Genomic DNA, 15199 nt, shown 5'->3' with positions numbered 1-15199 from the left:
GTGGACAGACATCTCACCTTTGTGTGGGGAAGGGCAATACAAGCCCCTGAAGAAGATGTGCTCCAGCCAGCCCCTGAGCAACCTCTGTATAGTTTTTGCCTGGCCTGATCATGCCAATGGCTTTGATGCTGAGCTAGGCGGGAGGATGAAAGGGTGCTGGGCTGTGTGAAGCTGCATGGCAGACCTTGCCACAGTAGGATTCAAGTATCCTCGCAGTCCCTGGAACTACTGAATTTGAACTTTACTTAGGTTTTCCTGGCTGTAGATTACAGTTTTATGTTATCTTGGCAACAGAGGCTCTCTGTCCTGCAAGGACATGTATTTGTTGCTTGCTGATGCCCAAGACTGTTGCAGTAACGACGACAGTTACAGGATCCAATTCTTTAGCTAAATCTACCAGATATTTATGCATTTAGCTCTGTAGAACCCTGTGGCAAACCACAGTGGTGACCTAAATGGTCATTAACATCCATGAACAGTTATTCCCATCACGGTGGACAGCTGAGATTGAGACTTCAAAGCTGATATCCCGAGAGAATATCTCTACTAAATCCCCAAAAGCCTGGTAAAATAGTTCGAGCTCTGACTCCATTCTGCACACATTGTATGAGGGTCTATTCCCCTGAAGCACAGAGCGCTGTCTCTTTTCATACAGGTTTTGTGGTTGGACTGCTTTCTTACTGTATCTTCGTCCTTGAGAGGAAAAGTGGATCATGTAGCCAAGAGTTGTTCTTCGGAGAGCAGAGGTGGGGGAATATTAAGGTGTAGGAATTAAGTGTGAAGCATGGCTGGTAGCCACAGAATCACATCTGGCTCGTTTTGACTCTAGAGTATCACAGAATGGTCAGGGTTGGATGGGACCTCTGGAGATCATCCAGTCCAAACCCCCTGCCAGAGCAGGGTCACCTACAGCAGGTTGCACAGGATGACATCTAGGACAAATAAACTCAATATTTAATAGATTTGATACAGAGTCTCTGGGAGCCCGAACGTGCAGCTCATTTGGAGGGCAAGTGTTTGATTACACGGACTGTGCTGCTCCGAGCCTGTTGGTTTCAGGTCTAGAAATTATCCTGAGCACATTTGATTTGGTAGAATAGCCATAGCTTTTGGCGTCAGTGTCTTTAGTCCATGCCTGGAACTGGTAATTTCTGATGGGTCCATGTAAATGTTCATGTTGTTCAATTAGTGACTTAGTTGCTGCCAAACGTAGAGTGGGGGCTCTTAAAAACTCCCATTACTTGTACCTTGCAGGGTGCACCCCTCTACAGCAGGCTGCTGGCTGGCTGCTGTTTTCTCCGTACCTTCGTCTCCTCACCCCAATGGTGACTTCTTCCTGAAGAAGTGGAAACGACTATGTCCACTCTTCCAGACACTCCCCTTTCCAGGGCCTTTTAATTGCCTTAAACCTCCTGGTTTTGCCTGCTTCCCCCCATGTAGCTGGTTTTTATGTGGTCCTCTTTAATGCTTCCATTTTCTGTGAACTCTGAGAAGTTCACCTCTTCCTTGTGGTGATGTCAGGCTTACCTGTGAAACGTGGCAAAAAGAAGTTCCTGCTGAAGAACCAAAACTGGCTGTAACTGGAGTACACAGATCTCCTCTTCTCTTTAGGAAACGTGTGCTCTTCCATTGCCCAAGCGATGAACGAGGTGTTTCATTGCATGAAACGTACCTGGTCCTCCTCATAGTCATGCCTGGAAAGTCTCAGGGCTATCATAGCCATTTTGTTCATCAAGGTGCACTATTTGGATGTTCTCAGCCCCAAATTCTCCTTATGGCCTGGGCATGTGGGTAACCCATTTTAATCAGAACATAAGCAGCACAATGTGTCCTCTAAGCAATATAAAGGAGATGTTGAGGAGAGACATGGGAGAGACAAGGAAATTCACGCTGGTAAAAGGCAGTTTTATTTGCAATCAAATTGCACCCCCAGTCGGGTCTTTAATGGGAACGGAGATTTCAGAAGAAACCGGCACCTTTCCTGCAGTTAGTTAAATTGGCACAAAAAAAAGTGTGAGCACATCAACCCCACGCTGTGACAGCCTTTAGGGCCAGAGAGACCTCAAATTTCCTCCCAGATTTTGCCTCTCTTTCTGCTCCCCTCTGCCTTAAGCAATTCACCCGCTTTGGTAGGGCAACCCCTTAAAAGTGTGTGGCTCGACACCCGATATCTCCACCTGGCCTCATGATTCAGATGGCCAAGGAGGTTCTTAATTCTCCGGAGACTGTCCCGTTAGTTATGTCCCTCCTCTTGGTCTGCGCTTTGGAAAACACTGCTGGTGTTTCAAGAGAATGAGCGCATGAGGAGCTTGCCAAGGGCAGGCATTGAGCAGAGTCTGCTCAGCTGAGCGTGGTGAGCAGCATGAGGAATCAAGCCTTATAAAAGGGACGGTCCTCATGCCAAATTTCTGCCATGCCTAATGTATATAGAATAGGGCTGCGAACACACGTATCTCGCTTGGCTGCTGGCAGATCTTTGTGCTCCTGTTCTTGAAAAGGGCATAGTGATGTATTCGGACATAGCAATAGCTGTGATACGAAAAAGGAAGTTTTACAGTTGCACTTACAACTTCTCTTTCTACGGTCTCTCCTGCTTTTCCCGGTGTCTCCTGGGAGTCTCTTGCTGTACTTCTTATTCCTTTAGAAATAAGCACACTTGAAAGGGTAGAAGGTGTTCTCATCATCTTTCCCATGTGCTCTTGACATGTGCAGTGTGTTGAATAGGTGTAACGCAGTGGTGGAAGTTGTGGCATAGATACTAAAATGTTTGCCTTGTTCTTGCTCCTGGTATTCATTGTACCACTGAAATGTGTTTGTATTTTGTAAGGGCTGTGGGCCCGCAGGGGGAGGGTTGGGGAAGGAATTTAACTTGTTTGTTTTGTGTTTTTTTTTTTTTTTTTTTAAAATAAATATTCGCCTTGACTCCTAAGTGCTTTTGCTGCAGGAATTTCATCTGTGCGTATTGCTTCATGGCATTCCAAAAATATCTTGTTGATGGAGCATCAGAGGAGCTTTGGGAGCACTATCTTTGACGTGTCCCAGCCTTTGTCTCGGATACCTGAGTTCTCAGTCTAAGCAATTAGGAAGTTCAAGGTATTGTTTTTTGGTCTGGCAATGTTATCTTTAACTATTATATGGGGTCACGGCGAAGTCGGTGTAGAGAAGGTGCCTGGATCAAACTCAGCTGAAGGATGGAGAAACTTTTACTCGTATTTTGGCACGATGGAGAGTGTTTTTCCGGAGAAAATATAAAATTATTTGTCTTGGCTGATTCTTGCTCTTCCTTGTTGCGGCAGAAGAACACAAAGCATGAAACTGTCTGGCACTACACTCTGCTTCAGTTTCTGAGAAGACTTTTCTCAGACCACATGTAAATCACCTCCTTGCCATGTTTACAGTAATGCACAGACTTGCCGTGGGAGCTCTGTATAGCAAAAGATGTAGAAGAAAGTAGTGATCGTCTGCAAAGCATGTGTGGTAGTTTCAGTTTTATGTATTTAAGCTTTTAAAAGCAAAATAAATGGCTTTTTTTTGCACTTCAAAACAGCGACTGTCAGTCACTTCCAAGTAGCACCGAAACTGTCCCTTCCTCCCCCCATCCTTTTGCTTTTCCTGCTGCCTATGTCAGCGGTTGGGTATTTCGGGTATGTTTGTATTTTGGATGGGAGCCAGAGGGAAGAAAAAGCTTTTTGTGAACAAATCACACGGATGGTGTAGACAGCAAGGTCTTCAGGGACTGATAACATTTGTCCATGACACACAAACGAGAAGAATTATAAATAACCTGGAAGACAGGGCTGCTGTAGAGAGCAAGTTGGACTGCTCGGTAGCCTGTGCTACCTAGTGAAAAAAAAAGAACACCTTTTCCATGAAGGCAAATGAGTTGTGATGTGACTGGGCAAGAAAGAAATGCCACCCAGAGCTAGAGAAGCATCCAGTGGAGCAGCATGCAGAGAGGGATTTGGTGGTGGAGAAGCAGCTGAAATAGTTTCCAGAGTGACACTGTAAGCAGAGATGTGATCCTGGGATGTGCAAGCAGAGGGATGACACAGAGGGCTGCACTGGGTCACTGCTATCACTGCAGCGGAGAAGGGGCCGCGGGAGCAGATCCACTTGGTGGAGCATGTGAAAATCCTGAGTAGCAAAGTAGAGCCATCAAAATTATTTGGGGATAAGGATTACAGGGCGCTCAATCTGTGATATTTAGCAAAAAAGGCACAGACACTTTTGATACCAAGTTGATGACCTGAGTGTCATGTAGGTCCCTTCACAGACACTACTGGGTTCTTCATTTTCCCAGTAAGCGAAACCCAATTGTGGGAAGATCAAGTCCTGTAGATATAATCAAGGGTTTATATACCTGAGCTGAAAGCTTCAGCTTTGACCCATGAGCAAGTCAGTTGTACTCCCCAAAGACAGAAACTGAAGCCTCCTCCAAAGTCACTATGCAAAGGGGCCCCTCTAAAGAGTCAGTCCAACACCTTGCCTTAGATGTGTCTCTTGGAGCAAGATGAGTAGCCCACTGGAGCTGCCTCACCCTCCGTGGACTTGAAAGAGACCTTGATGACTACTTTGAAGTAGCTACCTAACCCTTAGGTGGAAAAAGCTTTTTTTAAGAGGAGGCTTCTCTCCTATCCTGCAAGTCCTTTACGTCAAGACTAGATGCCTTTTTGAAATATAAGATTTAGTTCTACCCAAATTATCATGCTCTCAGGAACTGTGAGAAATGAAGGAGTAATTATAGTGCTTGTCTCAAAGAAAGTTTGAGCCTGCTGCTGCATGGAGTGAAATCATCTGCCTCCAGCTCTGTTGTACTGTGGCATCATGGGAAGGACACTAGTCTGTGCTTTGGCAGGGGGTGAGAGCCACCAATGCTTCACAGTGGGCATCTTGGGGAACACTTCTCACCACCCAATGCTCTCTGCAAAGGACAACTGCATTCAGGCAAAGCTTTCTCATGGGAGACTTACTCATGGGAGATGACAATAGCTCCCCACTGTTTTGCCATGAATTGGGGTTGGGCTAAGCCCACCTCTGACTTCCACAGATCCAGATGGAGACCACCTTTAAGACTGATATTGACTTGCCGTCTACCTGGGACACTACCACTGGTTGTAGAAACCATTTCATCCTCTCGCTCCCCATGCTGCCCTTTCACCTCTCTCAAGCCCAAACCTTCCTTCCTTAGTTTTGTCTTGTCACATATAGGCTTGGCCTCAAGAGATATATCACTTGCCCCGTGACATCCCCTTGGCCCGAGCTGTTTTGCCTACCCTTGCCCAACTTCAGGCCTGATGCACGTGCGGTCTCTAATGAATCCAGCTTATTTGTTTATATGGTAATTGTTTTCAAAGCTCAGAGCTAAGAAAACACCTCCCCAGCATAAATGCGGCAGGGCATCGCTACAGTCCAGCCCCTGGAGATGCTGAAGCTGTCTTTGCAATTAGCGGTCCAGCTGGCAGGAGACGATAGCATCGCGGGGCAGGACAGCAGTGCACAGGGATGGAAGTCCCATCTGAACGGATGAGCTACTGCTGATTAACTCAGATTAAGAGTCACAATAGGCAGCTGGGAACTGGTGGGCAGAGATAATAGCAGTTTCAGTGGCTGTGTCTCTAGCTTTAAATATTCCCCGAAGAAGGAAGGGGAGTGGGGAACTGTGTCAGATTTATTGCAAGGTTGATGTGACCTGATTTATTTCCTGTTAAATGCAAGTAATGAATGGTCGGAATAGCAGGGTCATTCAGATGCAGTACCTGGGTTCAAATTCCCACTTCGTGTGGAATAAGATGTTTATTAGTTTGTAGTGATAAGGAATGAATCCTGCTATTAGGACTCATACACACATTGCAGCAGTTCACGGGTGCAAGTGCGTTGTCAAACTGTTGGTCTTCAAGTATTGGTTCTTGAGAATAAGTCTTGCGAGGAGCGGCTGAGGGACTTGGGGTTTTTTAATCGGAAGAAAAGGAGGCTGAGGGGAGACCACCTCACTCTCTACAACTCCCTGAAAGGAGATTTTAACGAGGTGGGGGTCGGTCTCTTCTCCCAGGTAACAGGCGATAAGGACAAGAGGAAACAGCTTCGAGTTGTGCCAGAGGAGGTTCAGGTTAGACATGAGGAAAAACTTCTTCACTGAAGGGTCTATCAAAGACTGGCACAGGCTGCCCAGGGAAGTGGTTGAATCACCATCCTTGGATATATTTAAAAGCCATCTAGGTATGGTGCTCAGGGACATGGTTTAGAAGTGGGCCCGGTAGACTTAGGTAACGGTTGGACTTGATGATCTTAAAGGTCTTTTCCAGCCATAAAGATTCTATGATTCTCAACAGCTTCGTCTCACATGTGGTGCGATGGCACCTCAGAGAGCTTATGCCTGAATGCAAGGAGAAGATTCCCAAGTCCTGGGACTCAGTACTGAGCAGCAGCTGATACTTTATGGTCTATATACTGGTTTTCACCCTGTGACCAAACAATATCAGAGGCTAGACTGAGAACTGTTGCAAAGTAGAGGAAAAAGAAAAGATATTCCTAGGCACACAAACAGCAGACAAAAGTGAGTGACGTAAAAGTCCTAAAGTTGAACTCAATACTTATTTGCTTGAAAGGCAGAGATTACACTGAGAGCCTAGATCCTCTGGAAGCTTTGATGGTTTCTAGGGTGTTCCCTTTGCTGGCTTACACGTGTCTTGGACTAACAAGAATGAAAAATGCTGATTAAACATTCTCAGTGTTCTAGGAAGTGATCAAAATTTTAAGACTAGACCCAAAAAATGAAACAGAAAAGAGGGCAGCTTCTCCTGGAGGGAGGCTGAGGGACTCTCTGCTTTGTTACAGAGCAATTGGTTAATGCACAAAGCACAAGTATTGCCAGAAGGTCACCCAAAAATGAATCCACATGAGCTGGAGTATAGATTGTAGAAGATGGCATGAAGGAGACACCTTGCTCAAGCAGATACTGGGCTTGGAGCAAGCATTTCCCCACCACACCTTTGCAGAGATATAAAGTACTTAAAGTTCATTTTGCGCCAGCCAGTCGTGATGACACCAGACTGAGACCCCAACACTCACCCAGCCCTGGAGTGTTGGAAATCTGCACGTGAGCAACCTTGACATGAGCAACTTACCCCAAAACACCTCTAGCTGCAGAAGGGGTGGTTGGAGTTAGGGTTGTCCCCAAGGACTGCACCGCACAGTTGGGCAGGGGTTGCCACACGTAACTTCTCTGAGGAAGGTACTTCAAGTCCCACAGAGCCGGCCATGGGTACCCCACTGCTCCGCACGGGAAGGTTGGCTGGGCCCCCATCCAGCCTGGGCTTGGCAAAAGGCTGGTCATTGACAGTCTGTGCGGGGTCTCCCTTTTCGGTTCCCATTAATCTCTGCAGAAAGGGGATTCGGAGGCATGCCTGGGCTGTGGCCAGCAGCCTTTGTGCTCACCACTTTGGTGACAGAGCCTGTTTTCAATGAACCACCGAGACACCGAAAGTAGACTGAAAGCCTCTGTGTGCAACAAGCCCCACCGGCAGCAGAAAACAGGGGCTGTTCTGCATGGAGGAGCCGCAGCCGCTCGAGGAGGCTATTCTACCCACGTAAGCTTCCAGGGCAGCTCTGTCCTCCGTGTGGAGCAGGGATGCTCAAAGGAGCAGCAAGAGCTGGATGCAAAAGCTGCAGAGGAGGGGAAAATCCAGGATGTGGAGCAAAACAGAGGTGATTCTTTGTGACAAAGTATAATAAATGCATATAAGAGCTAAACTGTGATTGCTTCAGTAATTACATGTGGCTTCCACTGTTGAAATATGCTTTCCGCCTTTTAATACTCCTGTGGGGTTGGGAAATACTGCAGCCAAAGGGGGCATCAGAAGCACAAGAGATACATGAAGACCCAGCTCTGCAAATCTGTTGGATCATAGAATGGTTTGGGTTGGAAGGGACCTTAACGATCATCTAGTTCCAACATCCCTGCCCTGGGCAGGGACACCTCCTACCAGACCAGGTTGCTCAAAACCCCGTCCAACCTGGCCTTGATGCCCTGAAGTATTTCTCCAGCCAGCACAACCAGATATTATGACTTGTCCAAGGACTCGGGTAGGAAGCAGAGGTGGGGGCAAGAGTGTCCCCACCTGTCTTAAACTACTTTATTGAGGTACTAGTGTTAAAGACTCTACGGTCAAAGAAGAGATCTGGATCACCTTTTGGTGGCACTTTTCTCTCTTCATTGGATGTAAAAGTGCGAATATCAGACAGGGTGATAATTTAGATTCATCAGTTGACTACGTAAAGCTGGGGGACAGTCACTGGAGCCTCATCCTGGGCTAGTATAAGTACATAACTACCTTTAGTCTTAAACTCCGGTGGAGTATTTTAAAAAACCTTTCTCTTCCTGCACATTTAGCCGTCTCTGAAGTTGCACTTCTTAAATCTGTCATGCCTAACTTCTTCTTGGAATTTTATTTATCCATTTAAATAACCTCTTCTTGGTATATTATTTATCCTTTAAAAAAGTAACTTTAGAGTTAAGCGTAACCAAAAGCAACAGTGAAAATTCTGTTTTCCTTTTGTCCTTACACTTAATGACAATTAAAAAAAAAAAAAAGATTTATATATGTTTTTAACTATTTTTTCTCAAATTTCTTCGCTGTTCTAAAAATGTCATAGTTCCACTTGTCCCTCTAACACCTAAACTCGATTTAGGTGGCTTATGGCCATTTTGCTTTGGAAATGATGAGCTGATGATGAGCTGTGTATTTTGATGCACCTTGGCTCTTTCTCACTCCAACCCACAGCTCAACGCCTCAACAACATGTGGTACCAAACCTGCTCCTGTGCCAACCCAACCAGACAAACCAGAACAAACTGGGCAGCAGATCTGGGCATCTGAAGAGCTCTGGGATGCAAAAAATAAAATCTTTAGAAGAAAATTAAATAGCTGGGGTTTTGTCTACGTAGCACAAGTTCATCTTCCCCTTCTTGCTTTGTGGAAGCTTGGGAAGGTCCCACTGTGATAGGGCTTATCCTCATGGAATAAAAAGAGTACCTTGGTCATGCTTGGGCCACTCTCCACAATGCATGTGCTCTTAGCAGCTTTAATAGGACATTGCACCTATCACCCACCTCCACCTGCAGATTAATTAAGCCCTGAAGATAAATACTGGCTTATTTTTTTCCATACCTGTCTTCTTTCTTGAGAGAAGAGCGACTCTGCATGAAGTCTCTAGGCTGACCCAGTATTTGTCTTTGCCAACTCTTCCCTGTCTGACCTCAGCCAAGTCATTTAGCTACCAAATATTTCTGTTCCCTCATCAGTGAGTCCAACATATCTTCTTTCTCTGCTTTATAGTACCAGTCCCTGAAGAAAAAGCTGCAGTCAGATCAAACAATTCTTCACTGTGCTATAAGATCTGAAGAAACACAGCACAACAGCCTCCGTTTTGGGAATAGATGGTTAAAGATCAAAAAAGTAAAGTATAATAAAACTTCAAATTAAAAAATAATCTCTCTGTCTACAAAAACTCTTTGAGCAGTTCAGTGAACCAATAACTGAAAGGATAACGACTTAACAATCTATTTTGATTGCTTTATCTACATTATACTTATTTTAACTAACTCTTAAACTATGAAGCTCAGTAGGATTAACCAATGAGGGATTTACAGCAAATCTAATTTGGCAAGAGGCCATTACCTTTTAAGATAAAGGATAAGGTACTGAGATAGGAGCTCCAGAACCATACAGATGTCACGTTCACTAAGTACGAGCAAAAAAATGTTGGCAGTGAAATAATCCTTGACAAAATGGTGCACAACACAAGTGCAACACAAGCTATGAAGGGGGATAAAATCTTCTCGAGATCCTTGAGTCAGTGCAGTTTTCTCATCACAGCTGGCTCTGAGGAGCTTTTCACCATCTTGATCCTGTCTCCACCTTACAGCAACGAGCCCATGGGGAGCCAACACTTGTGGTCACGTCTCTGGAGTGCTGCTTGCTTCTCCACTGCTTCCAGCTCCTCTTTCAGCTGCATTATGTTGTTCCTCAGACTCCCGCATATATGGGCAAGCTCTCTCAATGCCTCCTGTAACTGGGAGGTCTGTTGCTTTTCTTTCTCATGTTGCTGCTGGACACCTTCCAATTTGTCCTTGAGGCACTGAGCAAACTTTTTGATTTTTTGAGCTCCACTTCTCTTTTCTAGCACGTCTGTTGCAGTCTGATGGTCTTGACATGCAGCCAACTGGTCAGCCAAACCATTGATTTGAAAGATGAATTGTTTGTTGGCACTCTTCAGGGTTTTGTTTTTGTATTCTAGCAGTTAAAGCCTTTCTTGCCTTTGTTGCACTGTCTTTGATGCTCTTCCTTTCCTCCTGCAACTCTTCCACCATCATCTTTAACAGTGCGTATTGGCTTGCTAAGCCATGGTTCAGAATTTGCATGTCTTTGATTTCTTCTTTCAGGTCATAGTTTCTCATGCTGCGGTTGGCAACCAAATCTCTGAGGTCCCATATTTGACTTTGCAATATTTCATTGAAAGAGGACAGATCCTGAAATGACATTTGCTGGGGATGTCCGTTCTAGTGGTGGAGGAAAGGAGTGGGGTCTGGAGAGGTGAAAATTGTAGAGGAAGAGGAGGGGGAGGAAAAAAAAATAGTCCAAATTTTGATCACACTGATTATTCTAAAACTGATGTTTTGTGTTATTGCGTTTGACGACCTGTCCTGCTCCTAGTCACCATTTCCCTCTATCACGGGGACCATTTTTAGTACATCATTATTCACGTGGACTAAAGCTGCTATGCAACCTGGATGCCTTATGCTTTGGGCCCATCCTTTTGTCCCTGGAAGAACAGAAATCTGCAATACATGAGTTGGATATACTCTCACGTGTATGGCTTGAGTCCAAGCAAACCAGGCAGCGATTATCTTCAGGTCTAGTTAAAAAAAAACATCAACCTAGAGAAATTTCTCCTAGCAAGTCCACATCTTCCCTAGAAAATGTTACCCCCTTTCTTGCTGTTTAGAAAGACCAAGACTATTTTAACTAAGAAGCCTGGTTTGAACAAAGGACCTGTTAAGAAAACAGAAAAATAAGCACAACAAAGCTTATATTCTCAGGTTCAAGTTTTTTCTTCCCCCTTCACTCCAAGCAGTGCACTCCCAGAGCCACAGTCTCAAGAAGAAATTACAAATAATAGAGGAAATTTATGCTCTTGGGAGGCACCATGCTCTCTCCTTCTCTTTTTCTCTAATTAAGGCATTCCAGGAGTTATTACGGGAGGTGTTAGCAATGGTATCAAAGCTCTCTATAGTGACTAACTCAACGCCCTCCATGTTTTAACCCTTAAGGCCTGATGCACAATGTAGGAAAGTTAATAAAAAGCCTTTTACTGACTACAGCAGCCTCAGGGCCAAGCCCTCTTTTAACCCCTGATGTGAATGTACAAACTCTCATCAAGAAATCTGTGTCTAAAACAGCAGAATGGCTCTGAATCGACTTTTATTTTCATAATGACTCAAGTGGGAAAAAAAAAAAAAAAAGCACCTTATGGACATGAATAGATACATTGTCAGGCCGTGCAAAAGTAGATGATGGGGACAGTATGGTGAGCCCTTGGGGTTGCCTTCGCCCCTCTGCACCAGGTCCATAAATCATTTAACACACCAAAATAGGCACCAACCGCCCCACATTTGTAATGCTTTTAACCTCTCAATGCCCCTCTTTCAGAGTAGTTTGCTCATCTTCCATGTAACAAGGGCAGTATGCTACCTCCAAAGTTGGCAATATCTGTCTCCCACTGAGCCCGATGGGATATGGGTGCCCAGTGCCTCAAGGGGCTGTTGTTCTGCTTATTTTGCTCGGGGCTGCCCAGCAAGTCAGTGGTAGAACATGGATTTCGATGTACATCTCCCATAGCTGGTGCCAGGGCTTTTACCAGTTTCAATTCTTTCAGCTCCTGCAGTCTGCTGCTTGAATGCAAACATGAGCTTGCCTGGTTACAATCCCTCTCATTGTCTGCAGTGCCTTGGCCAAAGAGAATTGAAATGGGCTTTGCATTACTCCAACGCAAAACCACAGGCTGGCTGGCGGAGCTGGGAAAGACACCACCAGACAGGCAAAGATGTTTTAGCCTTAAAAAGAGAAATCTGACAGAGGCCAGAAGCGGTTTAAAGACAGTAAATAAGGAATATTTGGTCATTCTCATAATGCACAAACTAGAGGTCATTTAAATTACGAGGTGGAAAGCTATGGACATGCTGAAGTAGGTATTTCCCTTCATGTCATTAAGCTGTGAAGTTATTGCCACAAGACATTGTGGATGTAAAAAATTTACATGGGCTCAGGAAAGCAAATAGACAAAGTTCGTGGAAGAAAAATCCCATGGGATGTATTAATGCAAAGATGCCATTTCTAGCTCAAGAAAACCATGAGCTACAAATTGCCGGGGGAATATACAGTGAAAGTACCAATATAATACAAACTGCTGGGGAACACAGTGAAAGCTCTGGTGAGACATCACCTGGAACCCTGTGTTCAGCTCTGGGACCCCCAACATAAGAAGGACACGGACCTGTTGGAGCAGGTCCAGAGGAGGCCCCGGAGCTGCCGCGAGGGCTGGAGCCCCTCTGCTGGGAGGACAGGCTGGGAGAGGTGGGGGGGTTCAGCCTGGAGAAGAGAAGGCTCCGGGGAGACCTTAGAGCCCCTTCCAGTGCCTAAAGGGGCTACAGGAAAGCTGGGGAGGGACTCTTGATCAGGGAGGGGAGCAATAGGATGAGGGGGGATGGCTTCAGACTGGAAGAGGGGAGATTTAGATTAGATATGAGGAAGAAATTCTTGACTGTGAGGATGGTGAGCCCCTGGCGTAGGTTGCCCAGAGAAGCTGTGGCTGCCCCATCCCTGGAGGTATTCAAGGCCAGGTTGGACGGGGCTTGGAACAACCTGGGCTGGTGGGAGGTGTCCCTGACCAGGGCAGGGGGTTGGAGTTAGGTGATCTTTAAGGTCCCTTCCAACCCAAACCATTTGATGATTCTATACCTACTTATACCTTCTGTTGGTCTTGAAATATTGGATTAGAAGGATGTTTAACCTGAGCCCAAATAGCTATTCCTGGGGTGTAAAAGGTTTACCAAGGGGCCATGTGACGCCTGCTCCAAACTGGAAGACCCAAGAGCAGGCTCTGTTTCAGCCTCTGAGCAGCACCAGCCTTCACGCTACATCCAATATGAATTACTGTAATGTCCTGTTGGGCTGAGTTGAATTTTCCTCAGAGAGACAATTTGGCCTTAAACAGCTTATTTTTTCCAGAGATGGAGGGACATGGGGGACACAAAGAACTGTAAACCAGCCGTCTCCACTGCACCCCTCAAAAAGATTAAGTGAGGGGAGTGATCCTGATTATGGGCCTTTTATTTGAAGGCAAGGGAAACAACACCGATTTATTCAGGTCAGGGGAATACTGAGCAGCTTATCACATGCTAAATATTTATGTCCAGCTGGGGGATTCCTCGGAATGATATTTTTCCACCCATCTGTAATGAAGGTGGCAGCAGACGCTCTCCAGAGCTCATTAATGTAGTGGTAACTATGTCTATAAATCCAGACGTTGGGACTCTCCTGGGCAGAGGACGGGTCTGGGTTTCCTTTGGTTGCAGATGAGATTTTTGACAGCTGATCAGAAGCTTTTCCAGTGCTGAACCAGTGAGACTTTGTCCCTTGCTGGCCGACTATGCTTCCCTGGCTGGTGACAATGTGCTTTCTAACCAGGGGCCAGAGAGGAGAGCCGCTGGCTTTGGCACAAAGTCAGTTCCTCAAATCGCAGACAAAACAGATGATAAAGGCATTCCTTCTCTCTTTCTCAGTCCCTTGCTCAGTGTCTGACACCGGTCGGTGATGCAGTATTTCTGTTTCCACCAGGAATGTCCCCCCCCGCCAACTCAGGGTGGTGGTGGCCTCCTAGAGAAGCACTGATGATGCCTTGGTCAGCAACCAGCCACCTTTCTCAGACACAGATGGGAATGTGATCAGCACACAGCGTATTATATGAAACACCTTTCTATAGGGTTTTCATACAATCTCACTCCTTTCCTGATTGCTGGGTGGTTTTGATCTCAGCCCACTCCCTCCCAGTGGGGGACAATAGGTCTTGGCTTGTCTTTGGTTTAGGTGTTGCCACTTAAATCTGGCTATGTTATAATCAGTTGTAATAACAGCATAGCACATTAGGAACTGGTCTGTCCAGGGATGACCAGCTCTTTCAAAAGGCCCTTCTGCTGAGACACTGGCAGAGGCCAGAAGATGCTTTTGTCTCAGAGGAAGTGGATGTGGAAAAGAATTGGTGGAAGGAGTTGCCCGGAGAGGTTGTGCAAGTTTCATCCTTGAAGGCTTTCAAGCCACAACTGGATAAATCCCTGAGCCCAAACCTCTGAGCTGGCCCTGCTGTGAGCAGGAGGGTGCACTAGAGACCTCCTGAGGTCCCTTCCAGCCTGCATTGACTGTGATCCTATGGGACAGCTGTTTGGGTTTCTCGGGGAAGGCTGCTAAACAATGGTGAGAGCATCTCAGGTGGGGATAAATGTCCCAGTGGTGGTCATCCATCCACCCACTGGGGACAAAGGGGTCACCCGCAGGAATAACTTGGGGCTGAAGTGCCCCCAAACACATATGGATCCCCATGCTGCACTTCTCATGTTTCAGCCTTTGTTCTAGTCTTATTAGTCACACTGGCTCAACGTGTTCCACACCAATGCAGATGTGGTTTTTTTCTCCTATGAAAGGGTTTTCTTCTGTAGGAGATTTAATCTCCTCTCCTCCACCCCCCGCCTCCATGCTTGGTACCCATCCTGTATCTACCCCTATAATTGCAGAGATATTACAGAGAAACGTTGCTTCCACCAAGGCCAGCGGGGTCAAAATGGAAATGCAGGAATCCCAGCATGAAATTTATTTGTCCTCCAGCTGATACACATGGAAAGTGTCAGAATAGGTGATTGATGGGCTGAGCATTGCCCAGCCATGTACAGTCAGAGGTGATAGCCAACCGTGCCTGGGGACGACTATTTGTGTGCAGAATGGTCCCCAAACCCACTGCTAAATAAATGCACGTGCAAGTCAACAGGATTATTTTCTATGTGTGCAGATGAGAAAGAATAAGAAATGTTTACTCCCTCTACTGTCAGTCTTCAACCAATTTATTCCAGGAAAAATGGAGCGAGTGAGGAA

The sequence above is a fragment of the Vanellus vanellus genome (assembly GCF_965231255.1).
Source record: "Vanellus vanellus genome assembly, chromosome: 1".
Lineage (NCBI taxonomy): Eukaryota > Metazoa > Chordata > Aves > Charadriiformes > Charadriidae > Vanellus > Vanellus vanellus.
The sequence above is the reverse complement of the archived record's forward strand: the minus strand, read 5'-3'. Positions refer to the sequence as shown.